The sequence below is a fragment of the Abramis brama genome, assembly GCF_963993115.1.
Source record: "Abramis brama genome assembly, chromosome: 21".
Classification (NCBI taxonomy): Eukaryota; Metazoa; Chordata; class Actinopteri; order Cypriniformes; family Leuciscidae; genus Abramis; species Abramis brama.
Window position 1 is genome coordinate 7,169,849 of NC_139983.1, and position 21,810 is coordinate 7,191,658.

General features: G+C 37.7%; 1 protein-coding gene across 3 annotated transcripts in view; it reads left to right on the forward strand.

Annotated features, from left to right (window-relative positions):
• The window catches only part of tiam2a (TIAM Rac1 associated GEF 2a), a 108,832-nt gene that overhangs the window by 8,686 nt on the left and 78,336 nt on the right, over nucleotides 1-21,810 (forward strand). Inside the window, exon 1 of one of the 3 annotated variants that reach the window (XM_084096045.1) lies at nucleotides 8,759-8,910. The exons of 1 other annotated variant lie outside the window; for it this stretch is intronic. The gene's annotated coding sequence lies outside the window, so the exon portion shown is untranslated. Of the gene's footprint in view, nucleotides 1-8,758; nucleotides 8,911-21,810 lie in introns of those variants that run through there. One more of the 3 variants, XM_084096043.1, reaches the window with a different exon arrangement.

Genomic DNA, 21,810 nt, shown 5'->3' on the forward strand with positions numbered 1-21,810 from the left:
TAAAGTATGCATAAGATATTCACACAATTGCAGATGAACATGTTACACAATATTTATTTCACATTAAACACTATTAACTCAATTTGACAAAAACAACAAAGTAAGTGAAAACAGAAATTGTCCAATGAGAAGTATCCAGTAGATTAACTTAATTTACTCTAATTTAGTCTTACTCAACATGTGATATGAGAGTGAGCATCAACAAGTAAAGCCCAACATTTGGACAGCGAAATTCTCGTGACTTTAAATCTCTTTAAACCTCCCATGTGGTTACTCCAGTCTGGTCCATCAGTATTCACTCACTTATGGAGATGAATTATTCATGATCATGCTTATTAATGACAGCAAGCATCTGTGCTCCCCTGTGCCCTCCCTCACACTGCGAGCCAAACAAGCGCTCAGATTAGAGATTGAGCTTTGAGCTTCATCCTCGTTTAACAAGGGCCTGGATATGGATTCATCAAAGCGTGAAATAAGGAAACTAAACCTTTTCCTGTTTGATCTCCTTGTGGTCCGGGACCGGATCTTTGTACGGAAATCTGTGACCTGGCATATGACCTTTGGCCTGTTCAGAACTCAGAATAATTGCACAGTTTTGTGTGAAAATTTTCAACAAAAGTTTGTAGTGTGAAGTAAAGAAGCTTAATACAAATTAACCCTGCACTCTCTTTTATTTAACCACAGTTAGAAAGATCACATTTTATGAGAAGTGTTCTCTTCCTTTTTAATGCAAGCTGAATATCATGTTGGAACTTAGGAAACAAAAGGAAAGTTCCTATATGAGGCAGACAGGGAGGGTAATATCTAATATTTCCATGTGATTTCTCTAAATTGTTCATTCATGACCTGCACTTGTATTACCTTTCCCACCCTGTTCACTTCCAAACCATGCAACAGAGACCATGTTAAACAGCTATGCAAACGATGTTAAAGGTCCCGTATTATGCCCCTTTTCACAAGATGTAAAATAAGTCTCTGATGTCCCCAGAGTGTGTATGTGAAGTTTCAGCTCAAAATACCCAACAGATCATTTTTTACAGCATGTTTAAATTGTCATTTTTTGGGGCACAGAAAAACGCGCTGTTTTAGTGTGTGCCCTTTAAATGCAAATAAGCTGCTGCTGCACGGCACAGGGGGCGGAGCTTCATGAGCTCGCGCTCAGTCTCTCAGGACAATTTCATCTCACGGAATGATGATAATATCAGAAACTCTCAGTAACGGTGTTCATTTCGACCCGGAGTCGGACAATAATGCCTACAGAGTCAGAGTGCTGTATAGAGATAGAACAGGTATAGTTTAGTAGTTTAATTACGGTTATAACGTATTTGTCATCTGCTTGTATGTATCCTTTATTAATAGCCTACAAGTCTGCTGTCTGAATGATGATCAAACATATACTGATGAGTTTAATAAAGTTTATTGTACATCACACAGAAGATGAAGCGTCAGTTTTACTAAAGAAAATCACCGTAAGAGCTGAGTACACACAGTAAGTTATAAGAAGTGCGCAAGTACATAAACGAATTTCGGTAGAGTTGAGGGAGCATTCCTGTGGGCGGAGGTTAGTCAAAAAACTGTTCTAGTGACATCATTAAAGGAGGAAGTAGAGGGATGTAGTCCAAACGGGCCGTTCGATGTAGGCGACTTCTGTTAAATAAAATATCTTGCTTGGCATTGAACTTTGAGCTTTATAATTTTACAGATATTATTTATGCTCTAACAGCAACATTACACACTAACTAAAGTTTGAAACATGGGATCACGAAGAACGGGACCTTTAATATTTGTGTAAAATATGCAACATAAAATGGAAATTTATAGAGGTTTAATCAATGATAGTATTCAAATATAATATTAAGTACAATGCATATCAAATATATTATAATGTATTGAGGAAAATATTTGCAACCCATGATGCCTGATAAAAAACAATCAGAAAACAATCTTCATTTTATTCAGAGGCCCAAATTGAGCAGAAATTTGCTGATATTTATATGGCCGGAATGTATGATGGAATTCTAATAGCTTATAATGTACATCAATGTGATCTTTAGAACAGTATATTAGACTAATTGAATAAAATGCATCAATCTCCCAATTTAAATGCTTTGTTTTATGATCAGATCTCAGGAGTTTTTATTGTGAGAGGCAAATAATGCAATTATTGAGAAATGTACAAATAAAGTTCCTCAAAAGCCTGATGGATCATATTTGAGACACATTTTAACATGATTTTTATAAAAAGTGATGTATGGATAATCAAGTAAACTTAAGTGTCCATCTTAAATCATTACAAAAAATGTTAAATGTATTCTTGTTTACTTTATAAAATTCAAGATTTCATAGTTTTAGAATTATGTTAAAAGCACTTGCTAAAAAAAAAAGTATCAACTATCAATGAGATGACAGAATGCATGTAGAAGATTGTGTACAACATGTTTTTTAGTTTTGATCATGTTGATCATTTAGAGGCCTTAGAAATTTGTGTATAAAAATTTTAGGGTTACTGCCATAAGAAATATAAATTCAGCCAAGTGCGTTTAATCTTTTTGCTGGTACTGCAGTATATGCATCTACAATTTGATTTTTGGCATCAGCTAATCCAGCCCTCCTCTCTTTTTGCCTTCTCATAAAATATATTTTTGTGTTTCAATTCAATTCAATTCAATTGAAAATCTAGTTTCAATGAAATAGTTTCATGAAATCTAAACTGTGATTTATTCAGATCTTTCTTCCATCTCTCTCTCTCTCTCTCTCTCTCTCTCTCTCTCTCTCTCTCTCTCTCTCTCTCTCTCTCTCTCTCTCTCTCTCTCTCTCTCTCTCTCTCTCTCTCTCCCTTTCTCCCCCCCCTCCCCTTTGGGAATCCTCCTTGCATAAACACTCTGCATGAGCAATGAACCAGCTCACACCAATCTGAACGTGAGAATTGAATGAGAATGACTGACATCGGGGGGCGTAACACATCTTTACACACACACAGACCCTGCACATACTTCAGAGGTATATGTGGGTGTGATGACCAGGTCTCTATGCTGGCTATTTTATTGATCGGGGGAAGACAAAGGGAGAATGTCCCATCAGCTCATGCATACATAATCTAGTCTTCCACCTTTCTGTCCTACACTCACACTTAGAGGACAGCAGCAGAAATGAGAAACCCTCCTTCATCACAAATAACAGTTTGGTTATGTGAACATTTGCCATACTGACTCTGATCATGCTGCTTGTTTGGTAGGAATAGATCCTGTTTCTCTGTCATTCTAAAGACTGTATCTCCAGACTCTGTTTACTCTTCAGCACATGAGAAATTGCTTTTCCTTGCGAAAGCAGTGGGAGTCACATTTTCGAGGGTTGGAACACAGTCAAGAAATATCCCTAAATTAATCTGCAAAGAACAGACATATTGTTTGATGTACTCTATTGTCAACTGTAAGATTTCAGTCACATTGTAATAGAATTAACAACTAGATGTGTGAAGCATGAAAGCCATATTTGGATTAATAATAATAAAAATGACTGCAGATGCTTTTATTACAAAAGGGAAATATTCCATTTATCATTAACCTGACCTCAAAAACTGATTTAAAAGAAGAAAGAATTGTACATACTCTTGATTTTGTTTATCATTAGTTGTGGATGTCTAACTGTTTACTGTATACTACCTAACCTTACAACTTAACCTTTAGGCACATTTAATTTAAATGGTTTATAAATGCCTTGTTACAATTAGGACTTCCAGGTTAACTGGGTTACTGACTATTTCTTCAAGTTTGTGTTCTTGAGCCGCCAAGCAACGTTGTTGTGCAGATGAACGGCCAGAACGCATTAAAAAAAATTTGTTTTCAGGTTAAGCGGTGTCGTGTTAGCGGCCCCTAAGTTAATAACTAATGATTTTTGCAACGGAAGTGAATCAATCAAAAGCTTACTTTAGATGGACAATAACTTTATTCTAGAGCTGCTGTAAAGCCAAAACAATCTCTGTTCCATTAATTTCCCATTATCACTGTAAAGCTGCTTTGAAACATTCTGTTTTGTTAAAAGCGTTATATAAATGAAGGTGACTTGACTGACACGTTTGACCCAGGGTTGAGCAGAGGAAGCCTCAGTGGAACCGGCAAAATGGGATGTTCTGACAGAGCGAAACCTTAGGAATTGCAGACCAGGATGGAGCTAGCAAAGCTGGAGACCAATGAGGAACCAGAGGCCTGAAGAAACCAGGGTGACGGCATTGGGCTGGAGGGCCAAGGTGGAGCCTGAGGATCCCAGGGGAAGCTGGAGGCTTAGAAAAAGTGAGGCAGAGCCGGTGGGAGTGAAGACAACAGTGGAGCCGAAGTAGTGGAGGGAATAGGTGCAGCTGCAGACCCGGAAGTCCACAGCAGAGCCAGAGGGAGGAGGAACCAGGGCAGAGATGGTAAGATGAGGGACCCCGGTAGAGCCGGAGGGATGACAGGACATGGTGGAGCCGATGAGTTGAAGGGCTGAGGTGAAATCCAGGGCAGAGCCAAAGTATCCAAACTCTGAGTCCTGTATTCTGCTGACCATGGTGGTTGTGGGTGGCCCAGAGACCGTGATCATAATAGGGGCTTTCACACCAGGTAGTTCTAGGAACTTAGTTCTAGGGATTAGCCACCAGGGTGGTTCCCCGAGAACTAATGGTTCCCTTAGGAACATTTTCCTGGTTGCATTCGCACTGCCAGTAGGAACTCTGAAGTGACGTAAGCCATGCTTGTTGTTGTGACTTTAATTTTGATGGCGCTGAGAACGCCAGAGCCTGAGATCACAGTGCTTACATTCTCCATGTTCATTAGTTTACGATCTGTCTAACAGCCCTGTCTTATACATTATTAGATGCTGTACTTGTATATAGAATGTAGACAGTAATGAAAAGGTATTAGTGTATGCCGTGTGGTTGATGTCCAGTGTTGCTAGCTGAGCAGAAATACATAATCATGTTTTGCCTGGTCCCCTCAAAGTTGGATTTTCTCCTTATAGCGTAAAGGTTAAGAGGCCCATTTATCACTGTTTTCCATGTTCATAGAGTTAGTTTGAGCTAAATTAGTTCCTCCTAAAGGAGTTCCTAGAACCAAAATCGCTCCTAGTTCCTGTGGTGCGAACATGCTAAAATCTGGGTTCTTCCGTCAATAGTTCTATGAACTATGAAAAGGTTCCTCTGGTCCGAAAGCCCCTAATGCTGGATCTGGATGGCTGACAAGAGGCAGAGTCAAGGAAATGGAAGGAGCCAGTGGATCAGAAAGGCGTACTAGTGTGGGGACTAGTTCTGTAGTCCACAAGTCTGTAAGCAATTCCTCTCCTACCAGTTCTGGGATGGACATGGCAGCAGACTCTGGCTCCATGAGGGACTCTGTGGCAATCTCTCTCTCTCTGAGATAGACTATTCTGCAGGCTCTCGCTCCAGCTCAGGGTCAATGGTGGGCTTCGGCTTGGGGTTGTTGGCGGGCTCTCGCTCAGACTCAGGGTATGTTCTGGAGGCTGGCGTTACCTCTAGGCTTGGGGTGTTTTCTGGAGGATTTGACATGAAATGAGGGGAATGGGCATGATGATGATGGTGGTGGAGTAGACGTTCTCATAGACCTCCTATATAATTAAGGGGGATCTAGCCAGCCACAAAGCATACTCGATGTACTGGAGAAGAGAGCAACTGGAGTTCCCGATAGGCATGGACTGCAGGAGGTGGTTGTCGAGCCCACTCCAAAAACATATCTTTAGCATGTCCTTATTCCAGGGGAACTGATGGCACACAACTAGTCCTCCACAAAATCTGTGACCCCCTTGATATAGGAGAATAGTCAGGAACTCACCGCGCCATCAAGCTAGTCCAAATGAGGTGCATAGACAAAAAATTTCAAATAGTAAAACACATCAAGAGAGTCCACACACTACCAAAGAAAAAGTCATCAAATGAAAGATAAAAACAATATTTTACTGAAAAAAAGGGCAAACATTTCGGTCTCATATGACCTTTGTCAATGACAAGCTTACAATAGGTGTGTTGGACATCGGCTGCGGCTGGATGTAACCGATCGGCGAGAGTTGCGGGAGGAGCTGAAAACGGAGACGTGAAGTCGGACACTTTCTGCTTCCTGTAGTGACCCTTTGCGCTATGTTTGCATTACTTTACCACAGCTGAAGTAAAATAAATGCAATATTTGCTAAATACACAGATGTTTCGGAGAAATTTCCATACTTTATGTACTGCTTAATACAGCATCTATTTGTTCAAGAATAAAGTTCAACATAAGCCTATACTATCAATGAAATGGGGTCTACGTTTTTTTAATCAATTTTATTTGGATAAACATGACACAATATAACATCGCGACTACATGAAAAGAGATTTTACTGTTATAAAAGAAACAGATTTGTGAGCATTAGTGGAACTTAAGGTGTGAGAATAAACACGAAACACGTGATCGTTGTCATGCAGTGGATATGGCCAATCGTGAAACAGCTGTGCCGTCATCAGAGCTTGTGACCTGCTCTGGAGAAGCTGCGCTGGCTGAGTCCTCCGGCTCTCGAATCGCTCTCGCGGTACTTTGATGGCACACATTGAGTTGCTGTCTCAACTTGGACATGATTTTTAACCAGCATGCACTGCTTCAAGTCTGCCACCGATCAGTCTGCGCAGTACTGCATGAAGTCGAACAAGTCAACCTTTATTTATATAGTGCTTTTTAAAATACAGATTGTTTTAAAGCAGCTTTACAGTGATAACAGGAAAATAATGCAAAAAAGTTTGTTTCTGCGGTACAGCAGATTTAGAAGAAAATAGTCCTTTAGTAAGTTCAGTGATGGTTAATTTCTGTTGTAAAAAAAGTTATTAATTTAGTTCATTTATATTATATATATATAGCCGCTCTGGAGAAAACCGTTATGTCATCATCCAGCTCAGTTCAATTCTCATATTATGGTCAATGCAGGCAGATCAATAATATTGTTGAATATTAAGCATATTAAAAATATTACAGTTCTCCTCTGGCCAATGAACGAACAGTGTATGATTATGATTCAGGCAGCATTACAGGTCAGAAGTCAATAATATTTATTATCAATAAATATAAACCCATAAAAACATATATACAAAAGTTATATTTCACAATATAAATATAGATATAAATATAAATAGATAGTTTTAGAGAACAATAACTGTATTTAGGATTAACAAGAAGATATAATTCATAAGAAACATGACAATTGAAGTTCTTCATTCAATCCCTTTGGATATACACAATCCATATAATAAATCCACTTAGCTTCATATTGTAACAGTTTTTTTTGTTAGAATCACCACCTCTTCTTATACCAGTCAGTCTCTGAATGCCACAAAAGCTCATGTCAGTAAGCTTGTGGTCAGCATCCGCAAAATGTCTGGCCACAGGAGAATGAGGATCTGTCCTTTCCTGTGCTCATTAATGCGGGTCTTTTAATTGGCAGTTAGTCTCAACAATATATTGTAGACCACATGGACATTCAGAGACTGACTATCTTATGTTGTCGGTATGTCACGAGGGTATTGCATGCACTAGCAAAGTATGCATAATATGTGCACAATATATTATATACTGCAACAATGATGCTATTCCAATCATAGCCACAGACCCAAGGGTTTATGTTGTCTGTTAGCAATTAGTGCAATACTTAAAACAAGTGAACCGGTGCTGCTCATAAAATCCTCATTAAAGACACCAAACTTCCCAACTAAGAATAAAGGATAATTTTAATACTACTCCCTCACATTTGGGTAATTTTTTTATTTATTATTATTAATAGAATGTAGCTTTGATTAGGTCTGAAATGAAGATGCAGTTTTAACATGCTAATTAAATTTGAGCAGTATTATGAAATGTTTTTACATAATTAATGACCTCTACTTTTGTGGCTGTTCAGATGTTGTTTGGATTAGAAAGTGGTTTGAGGTTTTCTAAGCGCCAGCACTGAGGAGGCAGAGAAAACCTGAGCTCTTTTTATCATGTCAATTCACATGCGTGTACTATTTAGTATAAATCAGATTCTCTTGTGCACAAAGCAACACAAGTTGAACACAGTATGACTAAAAAACCTTATAAACACGTCTGCTTTCATTCTTTGAGGGCATTGATATAGCCTAATCTAACTATATATTGTTCCGGACGGGTATATAAGAGGTTGTTTATTATACCTATGTGATTGTCCTCACTTCTACTGTTTATTACAGAAACAATTGATAAAATGGCAACTTTATTCAGTTTTACATGTAGGCTACTGGCAAAGCAAAATATTTTTTTAATCTGCAACTTACATTAGACATTGACAAGGAATTTCCTCATAAACCACTCTGTGGTGATAAAACTGACGCGGTTACCATGTGAGTGAATCAACAGTGAGATATATGGGAGCAAACATAATTTATGTTTCATGTGCAATAACTGAAGGAGGATTTTGAAATAGGCCTTACACCACTGGGTAACCTCAAAACCTTCTCTCAAAAATATAATAAAACTGCACAGCCACAAAGCTAAAATTTTAAAACAAAGAGTCAGTTTAATACAGGAGTCAGTAGCTACCTGTCACCAAACAGCCATTTAAATCACCTTGATAATGTAACCCAGCAACCAAACACGTTACTCGGATAAACATCGTGAACTCCACGCCTCCTGAAATGTGATTGGATCTTTTCAGGACAGAATCTAGTTAGGTTTGCGACAGCTTCAATCTGATTGGTAGACTGTGCTGTCTGTTAAGTTTAGGGGCGTGACAATCTGTTCACGAGGCGTAGTGAGAGTTGAGGAGCTGGAGTTTGCGTGCTCAATCTTTACAGAGGAGAACTGGATTAAAACTTGAGTCGTTGCTCTCAAAAAATAGCACGCAGAAGCGCATATGTTCCAAACCCATCCAGTCGATGTGTTTTAAATGGTAAGTAAAAGTTATCGGTGTCTTTGTTTGCAGTAGGCTATTTTATCAAATCTAATTTCTAGTGGTTATTGTTTTTCATGTGGCTTTATCTCGAGAGGGTATTTTATTTAACTTGAGAAACTAACGTTAAGCTAGATTTTTTCCATTTTCTTTCATTTCCTTTTCTTGTATGGTTACATGGTTTAAATGTTTATGAACTGCTAAATGTTTTATATATTGTCTAAAATTAGCACATTTTAACAGCAGTGAACACAGAAACGGTTCTTCTACATTTCATAGTGTTTTTGTCAGCTTGCAACAAACGGAATAAAACGCTTTTTTGCCGTTATATAAGATAATTTGTTCTATATATATATATATATATATATATATATATATATATATATAAAGTAAACAGTCAATCACCAGCAATATAATCTAAGAATGAAAATGTATGTGTCAGTTGATTCATATTATGTTGTTGGTAGGCTAATCCTTTACAATAAGGTTCATTAGTTAACATTAGTTAATTTATTAACAACCAACATGAACTAACAATGAGCAATACAATTGTTACTAGGCTATTTATTAATATTTGTTAATATTAGTTAATAAAAATACAGTTGTTCATTGTTTGTTCATGTTAGTTCACAGTGCATTAACTAATGTTAAAGGAGAACTTTAACATTGCATAATTTTTTTGTAAATTTGGAGTGCTGTCAATACAGAGAACAACGACAAATCCGTGTTAACCTCTTTTTAAAATTTGCACCCTGTTGACTTGGCAAGTTTTAAACCTGCTTTTAGCCTCTTAACATCCTTGATGTGTCATTACAAGTGTACAGCCAATGTGAGTGATTCCTTCAGAGTGAACACGGGTGAATCTGACTGCAGTAGATGTGAAAGATATGAATAAAAATGATGTTATTTCAGCCAGCGCACATACCTGTATTTACATCCTGTTTTCGGTCGAAGTCCATAGTAATCGATTGTCGAGTTCATGCGCATAGGTTTAGTTACCTATGATCACGCGCGTGAACTCGACAATCGATTACTATAACTGAAATAACATCATTTTTGATGAGGAGTTCTCCTTTAACAAATACAACCTTTGATTTTAATAATGTATTAGTAAATGTTGAAATTAATATTAACTAATATTAATAAATGCTGCAGAAGTATTGTTCATGTTAACTAAGGTAGTTAACTAATGTTGATTAATAAACCTTATTGTAAAGTGTTACCATGTTGTCTAATATTTTGTGATAGGTTGGTTGTTGAAAATTATTAAAAACCAGCCAGTAGGCTAACCCTTATTTTTGTCTTCACTGCTCTGTGGAAGAAAATACTGGATTATTCTTGTTTAAGGAAATAATGATGACATGGAGAATAGTTATAGTATATTATGTGTTATGCCTATTGCATGTGCAAATGAAGTGATAAACTGAGAAATGGTAGTACTAAATGATGTAGTGACCTACTTCTGTTCTGAAGCAAATGATAAGTGAACTGTAATATTCAAACTGCAATTTGTATTTGTCTGTGAAATAACTGGATGGCAGATGTGTGTTGATCATGTTCTCTTTAGGTTATATATCTAGGTTGCAGTACACATACCTTATTTGTTAGTTTATTTACAAGTCTTTCTTGTTTTACCACGTGAGAAATGCGACTTTTTTTTATTGCAGAAAAGGTGGACAGTCATGCTAGCATCATTAAAGTTCACCTTTGGTGGAATGGGACGATCTAGTCTAGTGGAAGGGTGTGGTGATGAATTTGAGAATGTAAAATAATAGTTTACAACCTTAATAGTGTGTTAGCGGTTACTGTGGTCTAATATGGGATTTAGGACCTCACTGAACTAAATTGAAGAAAGATCTCCTTTTTCTTGTGTTGTCACAGTTCTCCTGTGATATTTGGACTATGCCATACCTATTTAAATTGTGGAGTTTATAGAAGTCTTCAATGTTACATATCTTGAGCTGCCGTTTTAAAACACTAGTTCAATTCACTGCCCTAAGGAACATTTCAAGCCTATTTTTACAACTTGCCCTCAAAGTTCCTGGCCCTAATTCTGTGAAGCAAACCGCTCTTTGGAAAACCATATATCATGTCCACCCTTTACACATTTTCCCCATATAAGGTGGTGTGTGCTGTAAAACCTCTATTGTACAGTGGGTGTGTGTAGATTCTGCATGACAGTCATTATGAATTTCTTTTCGAATGCTTTTAATGTTTACTATCTCTAAGTCCTGTTAACAAGCCTATTAAAATGAAAAGGCTTTTGTTATTCAGAAAGGCTTTTGTTAGTCTCTTATGTTTCGAGTCATTAGCGGGTAATCTTGGTCATTCTGATGATGTGTATCTGTCTTCTGGAGATTATTTTTGGTTCAGAAGTATTTGCACAAGGGCAGCCTCTGTGCACGTGGCCAATGTGTTTAGAGCTGGCTATAAAAAGCAGGTGAGGTAAGACGGGTGTTGAATGTGTCCTGGAGCCAGTGAGCCACTGTCTAGAGTCCAGTCAACGGTTTTCTCCTAACCATCTTTCCAGGCTATCCAAGGACAGACTGCCAAATCACAGTCATGTTTGTCTGACAAGAAACATATTTTCTTTTTTTGCTTCAGACTGTCCACTGACATCATTTGTTCTCATAGGGGGTGATTTCGGAATCAGCCCCAGTGTTAACTATTTCAATGTGAACGACCCTTTTGTGTATGGTGATGCATTGTTTTTTTTTAAAAGTCTTTTTCCTTTCTTTTTTTTATGAAAGCAGTCTTAAATGAATTTGTTTGCTTGGTAACTATATTAAAATGCTGTGGTCATAGATTTTGTAATGTGTGTGTGTGAGGGATGGAGGCAGGGAATGAGAAAGTGATTGATCTGTCCAATGTGCATCCAGCTGACATTTGGTTCTGCAGCCGTTCTTTCAACACTAATCATAAGAGTAAACACAGCTGGGTCAGGAAGCTCTGAAATAAAGTGCTGCATTTCTAGGACAGCCTCTATTGTTCTCAGTGATGGATATGTGGAGTAAAGCCACAAGCCAGAGGTTCATCCCTTTAAATCCTTTTTCTTGTCTTTTGTCTAAATCAAACTATATTGACTGATTATATTGCCTTGACTGACTGCGGGCTTGAGCAACCCTTCAAAACAGTTCACTTGAATGGAGCAAACGTCTGGTCTTGGTAGGGGAGCCTGTATGCAATGCATGAGGACTTTCTAGGTTAGACCTTATTTAACCGCTGGTAATTAGATGCATTTTCAGTGATCTGATCAACAGTGGTCAATCAAAGTGCATTACTGTTTCCACCTGGTATTAACACACATTTCAAAGGCATCCCCTATGACCATTTGTGTTCAGATTTCATTGTGACACCCCCCTCTTATTTCATTATATTCTACTTCAATTTTGCAGGAGCACCGAGTACGGAGTATATTGAATGAATGAACCCATGTTACCCATGCTGTGCCAAGAGACTCACAGCAGAGTGAAGAACAGACAGTTTTGTGCGATGCATTGCAGACGTGACTCTCAGCAGGTAGCCTTAATAATGGCCTCAGCAACTTATTTGTGTTATGTTTGAAAATAACAGAGGCAGTCAGTGGATCAAGCTCTTGTGGACTTGACCACTGAGCTTCAGAAGGACTATACGTCAAATAGCTACATAAAATAGTAGTTCCAAAAGTTTTTCTATGGTACTGAAATTGGTACTGAGAAGAACTATGAAACTTTACTGGTACTACTGAAATGTTGGTATCTAATTGTGATTGTGATTGTGAAAGCATGTTTGTGGCTATGGGAGGCCGACATTCACTTGTCATTTGAGAAGCTTTCTCCTAATCCATGTCAGCTCAGCCTCTATTGCCTTAAGACGTGCCAGGAGAACAAAGCCTTCGATGCACAGGTTACAGGGAGAGATGGCAAACCATAGGGTGTTCAGGAGGATTCGCCCCTCCTCTAGCTGCTCAAGTAGCGGCGATTGTAATTCCTCCCGTCCGGGACTGGGTTTGAGTGTGTGACTTGCCCTGAGGGATTAGATTCTGAGGGTCATCACTATCCCACCATGCCTCAGACTCAACAAGCCTTTTGTTGCACTCTCCAGATGGGCCCTTTTGGACTAAAATGTGAGGGGGTTGTGGTGTTTCACTGCATATACTGCCACCATTTGTTTCTGCCATATATCTGTGCACTTGTTTCACCGCTTATAAGTATTACTTCTTGGTTTCATTAGAGCTGTCTAGCAAAGGATTGGAACTAATAGATCTGCCTTCTCAAAGGACTCGGTTTGTTACTCAAAGGATTGTTACTCGGTTCATTCCAGTCCAGCACCATGTCCTTTAAGTAGAACAGTGTTAAGCCAAACACACCCTGTATTGTAATGAATAATCCGCCTGTTATCTGACTGGAAGCAGTTTAAGAAGTCATCCAGTTATCCTTCTTCACAAACTCCATCCTCACATTTTGGGTTAACCTCCATATGGCTCCTGACAGGAAAATGAGTAATTTTCAGAACGAAAGATTTATTTGTCCTTTTAAAAAGTGCTGTAACCCTGTGGTCTAATGGCGCATGGAGACTCGTGCCAGTCTGGAAACTTTGGGCTCAGTTGTTATTATTTTGGTTTAAAACTGATTCACTGGTTCCTAATGATGCCGTTAATTATAGCCATGAACTGGTTTGTGCCATTTTTTTCCATTATTCTGGGATTCTGTTAAAAATCGTCTGAATGACTGCATTTTTTACTCTTTATTTATGTCATAGTTGCCATGAGCAGGTGTGGTCTTCATTAACAAGCCATTTCCATCCCCCTTTGCTCATGAGTAGTCTCTTTTTTGGCTGTTCACCACATGATTCACTACTTCATTCACACGTAGGCATCTTCACAACTGGCTCATTTGGAGCATTTGTTTCGTAACCTGCCATGTTTTTCTGCCTTAGTTTGGTTCATTTGCGCATATATGAACATAGCAATCGTGCACAGATCCACACCAACTTAATCAGTCACAGATTGCCTGTTTGAGGTTGTCTCAGCCCGAAAATGAACTCTGGAGCATTTCGGTTGTGGTGAGAAAGCAATCCGACCCAATGGAGCAATGAATCAGTAATTCATAATCATAATTCATAATGGGAAATGCTTTACTTAAAAAGTAGCAGTGTCTGTTTCTGTAGGTGTGCACATTTGTTATGGTAGTTAAAAACCAAAGAGTGCTTCTTCATCTTAAAATGTTGTCTAAATGCTCTTCTTCCCTTGATCCTCATTCTAACTGAAAAAAAAAGCAAACCAAACCAAGAAGAAAATGCAGCATCGTAACAATAGTCAAGGTTGACTTCTGGTCGAGGCAGCTACAAGCGTGAACAAATGGTACATGGAGCAAACACTTTCTTGTCTTCTCTGTGAAAGAACAGTTTGACCTGTGCTAACCTCTCAGCGCTCAGGCATCTGTTTGTCTGCTCAGTGCAGAACAGCATCAGATGTCCTGTCCTGCAGGAGGAAGATAAATAAATGGCCATGAGAAATGAAGGCACTCCATAGCTCTTTTACAAAACTTAACAGCAGTAGACATCGTAGGTGCATCTATAAAAGTTTTAAATAAAAAATGTATCTGTTTGACCTAGTATTTGTGTGTGTTATTTATTTTGTATGCTAGTGTATGTAGTATTGCGCTGTTAGCGGGTCCCGAATCAACGCAAGATGTCAGCAGCACCATATTGAGACATTGGTTGGCTTCACTTTTTCAGAGTGAATGTGCGTCATTTGAAAATATATATAAAAAAAAAATGTTTTACAGTCTATGGTAGCTAGCGCCATGTGCTGTCTTTGTGGAGAGATGTTTGTGTCACGCTGTCTACGAATGACACCTTATGAGGTTCCTTTGAAGCCAGCATGGTTTTGGAACAGGGCATATGTGTTTATATCACGAAAATTTGTTTTTCTTTTGTGTTGAAACTGAAAGTCTAATATGTAGCTGCACGACTAATCATTCAGAGATTGTGATCTTGATTTAAACACCCATGCAATCTTATTGGTGAATAAAAAAAAAAAGATATTATCAATTTATCTAGAATTGTGCAGCTCTATGTAGTACTAAGTTTTTTTGTTTTTTTTTTACAAATATCTGATATATTGTTCTGTGTATGTTCCCAATATGTCATATTCACAACAATCTCCCTCTCTGTCTCTTTGGTGTGAAACCTGTCCCGGCTCCTGCAGTTTGGCTCTGATTCGCAGTCATTTATAACTCACTGACTCAGAGCAGTCTGGATGTGTTTGCATTCGAAATTGTTCTCATTTTACTGCTCAGTTTTTGAGGCTGATACCCTGGGGATCAATACATTACATTCCCCTTGTAGCACAGTATACTATCAAGTTGAACATTAGGCATGAAACATTCTGTTAAAATCACTACTCATTTGTACAATATGGCAACAACATTAGCTCTATGTAGTCGTGCCTTTTCCAAGTACAAGTAAGTATTTTACTCATAATTTTCCAATATTTTATAATATTTTGTACTGTTGCCCAAGTCCAGCACTATCTTTTGTGTAAATTAAATGTCTTCTCAACTAAAAAACAAAAAATGGTGCTTGTTTTGGCGATGTTACCTCTCTCAGTCTTTGCTGTGCATGTCAGCATGAGTGGATGCAACAAAGATTTTGATGCACAATGAAAACATACTGTAGCTTTCAGAGTTCAAAACTTCCTCCCCATTCCCAAAAGACCAGTAAGCTATGGCTAATTACAAACTTTGTCAAGTTTCAGACAGGTACAATATTTATATAGTAATTAGTAGGGCGATTTTTATGAGCAAAATCGTTTTTTACAATATGATGAATTTAATTTCACTGTAACGAATATATAAAACAATATACAGAAGTTATTTTTGTTTTAGTTTAGTTATTTTTAAATAAGAACGATTATGCAAATAATACAAACAATAGGATGAATACAATAGAACAAAGATTTAAATTAAACTTTCAGGTGCTGTAGGTTTATTTAACATGTAAGAAATACTACAGAAATTAAATAATCAAATATAAAAAACAGTGCATCGTTTTCTCTGTATGAATTAAATATAAATTGATTCTTATTAAAGATACAAAGGTTATTCAGTCAAGAACAGTGAGTGATTTTTCTCTTTGTCTTTTGTTGTCTGAGTAACATTAATGTCACAGACGGCAGCAGGGATATTAGACTTCTGTCACTTTAAGACCGAATGCACGGACAGAAAATACGGACGCGTCCGGTTTTCGCCCAAATGTTTGTGTTCATTTAAGATACAACACTGATTGGGTGAACCCAGTGTGAAACGTCAGCTAATGAATAATTGTTAGCCCAGGAAAATTATCACCAGTGTGAAACGTGAAGCTAGATAACCCAGGATTCTATTTACCCAGGGTTTAGAATGACCCAGGGTTAACTATGTCAAATGTGAAAAGCCACGAATGATCTCAGTCACAAAGAAACCATTGGGTTTCTCCTGTATTAACCCCAATCCAATTTGATTGAAACAAGATAATACACCTACAGCACTGCTGGCTTTGGTTTCATTTCTCACATAGTCAAATCTGATCTCATTAGACTCAGAATTACTGCTTGAACCTGTCAAACATGCTTACAGGCCTAACTGCTGTGTATTAAGCTTCAAATGATCACCACATGTGTTTAGACCACATACAAACAGTTATCCAAGAAAGCTGTTTATTCTTAGAAAAACATCCACAAAAATAAACCACATTTATCCAGTGCAGGGATGCAGAGTTTTACTTCAACCGTAATCAAACACACTGAATAAGCTTATCAATGTCTTCAGGATTACTAGAAAGATACCGGCAGGTGAGTTTTCATCGGGGTTGGAGCTAAACTCGGAAGAGGAGAGGTGTTATTGTCGTCTGTCTTCTGTTATCTTACACTGCAACCCGTAATTGATGATCAGGCTTAATCAAGAAGAAAAAAATCCTTTAATTCTTTTTCACCACTGCTTCAGATTTCATCTCCATTAACAAGATGGAAGAACAAAGACAAGACACTGTAAACATCTGAAGGCAGTTTTCAGACATACTTTAGGACCTGGATTTGACCAAACTACATTTGTTTATAGGAATGTTCATCCTTTGAGGGAAATCTTTTGCAGTCCAAGATTAATGTCTGATCTGGCTTTAAGAAGCTAATTCAAAATGTATCATGACAGTTGATTTTATTTTTATTAGCCTGGCCTCTAGTGAAGTGTTATGGCTGTTGTACTGAACTGGATGACAGATTCAGCCTGTGAGGAGATGTTTTAAAGATACATGAAATACCGAGCTGAAAGAAGAAAGCTCTAAAGGCTCTTTACAAATAGATCCCGCAGTCTTGAGAGATGAGCCATGCAGTTGTCTGTCTTGCAGTGTTAGTATAACATCTAACCTTTTTGGCTCTGGTCTATGAGGTTGCGTTACTGGCTGTCCTCATTACTGCTTCTTGGTGCGTGTGTGTTTGTGTTTGTTTTTGTTCGTGTGGACCCAGTAATTAACCCAAACTCAGTGCTTCCAGTTTCCAGTTTATTCCAGTTATTCTCAGATTCCAGTTAATTAATAGTCATTGTCCCCACAGCAAATTCAGAATTCTGCAGGTAAACACTGATAAGTCATTTAAAGCAGCTGTAAGCCAGTTCTATGTGAAATGCAACTGTAAGTGTTTCCATGCTACACTCCCTTCCACAATTGTTTGGAAAAACAGATAGTTCTACTCCAAACCATTGGTTGATCTACAAGTTAACATGTCGAAACACTCAAACAAACATTTTTCAAAGGTTTAAAATTGTCTCAGAGTCACACTGGTTACACTCTTATACTAACAAATAGCTTTACTGTTGTCTCTGCATATAAACTGGATTAAATATTGTAACACCCCAAACAATTACACAAAGAATCTCATGTGTAAAAAGGACAATTTGACAGCACAGAAAATATTTTGAACTTGGTAAAAAGCCTGATCTTTCAGACTCTAGGGTGCCTGTGCTCTCAAAAAAAAAAAAAAAAGGACAATGAATCACTCAGTTGGAATGCTGGAAAATTCAGACCAGTATCAGACCCTGGTTTTGTTCATTGAGAATGAACAAAGTCCCTCAATGCCAGAACAATTACCGTAACTTCAGAATGTTTTCCAGAAAGAATCTCTGAATGAAAAGGGCTACACATTCAATCAAGAAATGACAGCTGGTTTCTAAAAGCTATAAACTGCCACACTACCACCATAAGATCGAAAGCCGTCTGTACTAGTACTTTAGACAGTATCAGCTAAGAATGAAACGTGATCTGTGAGGAGGAGAGAGTCCTGCTTTGTGTCTGACCTCTCCTGATGGGTCAGTTGTAAACCAGTCTCCTCTTGTCATTTTTTCTGATAGGTGACTAAAGGCAGCATCCCACATGCCAGATTAACACAACACCGGCTATGTGTTTACGTACAGCATGTTTCGCCCGTTAACGCTAATAGTGGTCGGGATGGCTAAAGTCAACAACAAATGGTTGGGGGTGTCCTACTAGGCACGTGAAAGTATCAGATTTTCATATCATGAAAATTGTCAAAGGTTTTATCACGTGTTGATAAGTAAGTAAGTTTTCCAAGTAAGTTTTAATAACTTTTTTTTCATAAAGCAACATTTAAATGCAATAAAATAACTTGGAACATTTTAATGCAATAAAACAAGAAACTAAATGTATAAAGTAACTAATGTTTCAAACAGATTAAAGTTGAAGGATTAGTTAGGATTAATTAGAATTAAAATTTCCTGATGTTAACTGTCTCTGTTGGGGCTTTTACACATTTTTGCTCCCATTTTTCCTCATCTATCTTCAGTCCGAGGTCTTGTTCCCACATGGCTAATCTGGATGTAGATGACTCCTGAGAACCTAACAATAACATGTTGTATAAACAAGATATGTGTCCTCCACCTTGGCTTGGTTTAGATACACATTTCTCCAGATTAGTTGGCTCTGGCTCAGCAAGTCCTTGTCCCCGGGCAGTACGTATAAAATTCCTAATTTGCAAATATTTATAATGTTTTTTTAGGGATTTTGAACTTGTCAGTAATATCAGTAAATGACATTAGAACGCCATCTTTGTATAGATCTTTAACTTTCCACACTCTGTTCTCAGCCCAGAGTCAAAAGCCTAAATCCTTTCGACCAGGTATAAAATGATCATTCCCCCATATTGGGCTAAATACAGATAAAGACTTTTTTTTTTAATTTGTATAATTTAAAAATTAATTTGTAAACCTGACCATCTATCTACAGACTTAGTAATTGAATTTGTTAGGGCATTGTAGTTCAATGTGGTTATTTTTTCTATATCTGCCACAATCTGGAGTCCTAAGTATGTAAAATTAATCTGTAACGTTAAGACTGGAAGTTAAGTATGATAATTTTGACTTTTGAGCTGATCCTAATTCCACTAATGTTGCTTTCACCTCGTACTGCAATAGCAAGTGGTTCCAAGAGTGGTACCAAGAGAAACAAAAAAGTGGTGACACAGGACATCCCTATGTCTTTCTTTCTTCAGTCGAAAAGAAATTAAGGTGTTGGAGGAAAACATTTAAAAAAAGGAAAACATTCCAGGATTTTTCTCCATATAGTGGACTTCAATGGGAACCAATGGTTTAAAAGTCCAAATTGCAGTTTCAATGCAGCTTCAAAGGCTCTACACAATCCCAGTCCGAGGAATAAGGGTCTTATCTAGCGAAACGATCAGTCATTTTCTCAAAAAAAAAAACGAAACAACTTTTATATACTTCTTGTCCTACAATCCTACATCCTACGGATAAGGACATTTTTAACAATCCTAGGTTAAACATAAGGACAATCCTACTTTTTTGTCATTTTCACAAAAAAAATTCTAATATATATATATATATATATATATATATATATATATATATATATTTAACCACAAATGCTCGTCTTGCACGTCCACGACTTCACGCATTATGTAATCATCATGTTGGAAAGGTCAGGCGTCTCATTTATTTTTTGAAAATGACAGATTGTTTGGATAGATAAGACCCTTATTCCTCGGCTGGGATCGTGTAGAGCCTTTGAAGCTGCATTGAAACTGTAATTTTGACCTTTAACCCGTTGATAACCGCTGAAGTCCACTATATGGAGAAAAATCCTGGAATGTTTTTCTCCAAAACCTTAATTTCTGTTCAACTGAAGAAAGACAGACATGAACATCTTGGATGATGTGGGGGTGAGTAAATTATCAGAAAATTTTAATTCTGAAGTGAACTACTCCTTTAAACTATAAAGAACAATAATAAAGAATCAGAACATTATGAGATATCTTATCTGGCATGTTTTAGTCCAGATTAAAATGTAAAATAAATATTAAATCTGTGTCATTTGATATTCACCGTAGTGACAAAAAAATATATAAACACATTTTTAGAACATAGAAATTAACTTTTTTCTCCATGACAAGCTGGTGTCAAATACGGAAAGTTGTGGAACCCGTTTTGTTGACGGGTAACTGCATTGTTTCTGCCTTTTTCAAAGCGCTACCTACTGTCAGAGAGGGCATTTGTATTCTCATTCAGTCTCCTTCAGTCTTTCCGGCATGCATCTCATCCATGTTGGGGTTGTTTACATCAGAGTGTGCATGCCTCCTTTACACAGCATACACACAGTGTTGTTAGATTTAACTGGTTAATGATAAAGAAGCGTTCAAAAATCAAAACGTCGTAATAAGGTTATCTAGAATCCACAATAACATTACCATGCATGTCCATTACCGCGATTTATTCTACCGAATATCAGCACGTCTACTTCCAACTTGTTTTGATGGTTCTCATTCTCTTTAGTCAGTGGTCTATCACACATTAAAGGTCCCATATTGTCAAAACTGAAATTTCCTGGCTTTTTTCATGATAACAGAGGTCTAGGGGCTATGTAACTACCATATAAGTTACAAAACCGTCAATCCACGGACAAATGCACACAGCCTGCATAAAGTAGCTGTGCCGTTTCACGAGCTGTTGTGACTTCTGTAAAAATGTGACGTCAGAACTACTGTCACCGCCTCAGTCACCATCATTGCACAGGCTTTAATATAAGAGACCAGTGGCTAATGTTTATTTATTCGGAAATACCACAGCAATTTAGTTCGACCTTGACCGTCTGTTCTGAACATTTCACAAGTGACTGCTTCGTCAATCAGGCACAGTTCAGTGCCGGTTTTTCAAAGAAACTAACATTACTCATCAAAGATGCTGGAGTCCCTATATTGTTCGGTCCGACCTCAAATTCTCAACCCGTAAATAAACTTCTAAAACATTTTATGTTACATTATGGAGCCAGCATAATCTGAAAGTTTGTAAATGGATATGCAACACTAACTTGTTGCTAAGTTGATGCTGGCGTGTTGTTTTGTACAGTCTATGGTTGCCACAAGCTTTGATAGAAAAACGAACAATGTATTTTGTCTTGTTTCCAACAGATATTCTAAGTTACAGACACCGTCCCTGTTGTTTTTGAGTTAAAGACGGTGAGATTGAGTTCACTCAGCAGGCTACAGCATACATGACCCTAGTTATCTGTGGTTGGCCTGGCCGTGCGTCACTCAGAAAACAACAGGCCAATCAGAAGAGAGGCTCATGAATATTAATTAGGCAGGCCAAAATCGACCTGTTCTCAGCAGAGCTCCTGGGAAAGGAGCTGTAAAAATATATTGCGATGGTTTTTGGTACTTCTACCGCAAATATATATTCTTAAGGACATCAAAACCTAAAATAAAACCCCAGAAAGGTGTTCAATATGGGACCTTTAAGAATGGCAGAGCAGAATAAATGATTGCCTCAGATTCCCTGTCACGTAAAGCTCAAATATCAAATAAATAGTAAAAAAAAAAAATTTAAAGTAAGAAGGACATGTCCTCTCCAGTTGTAA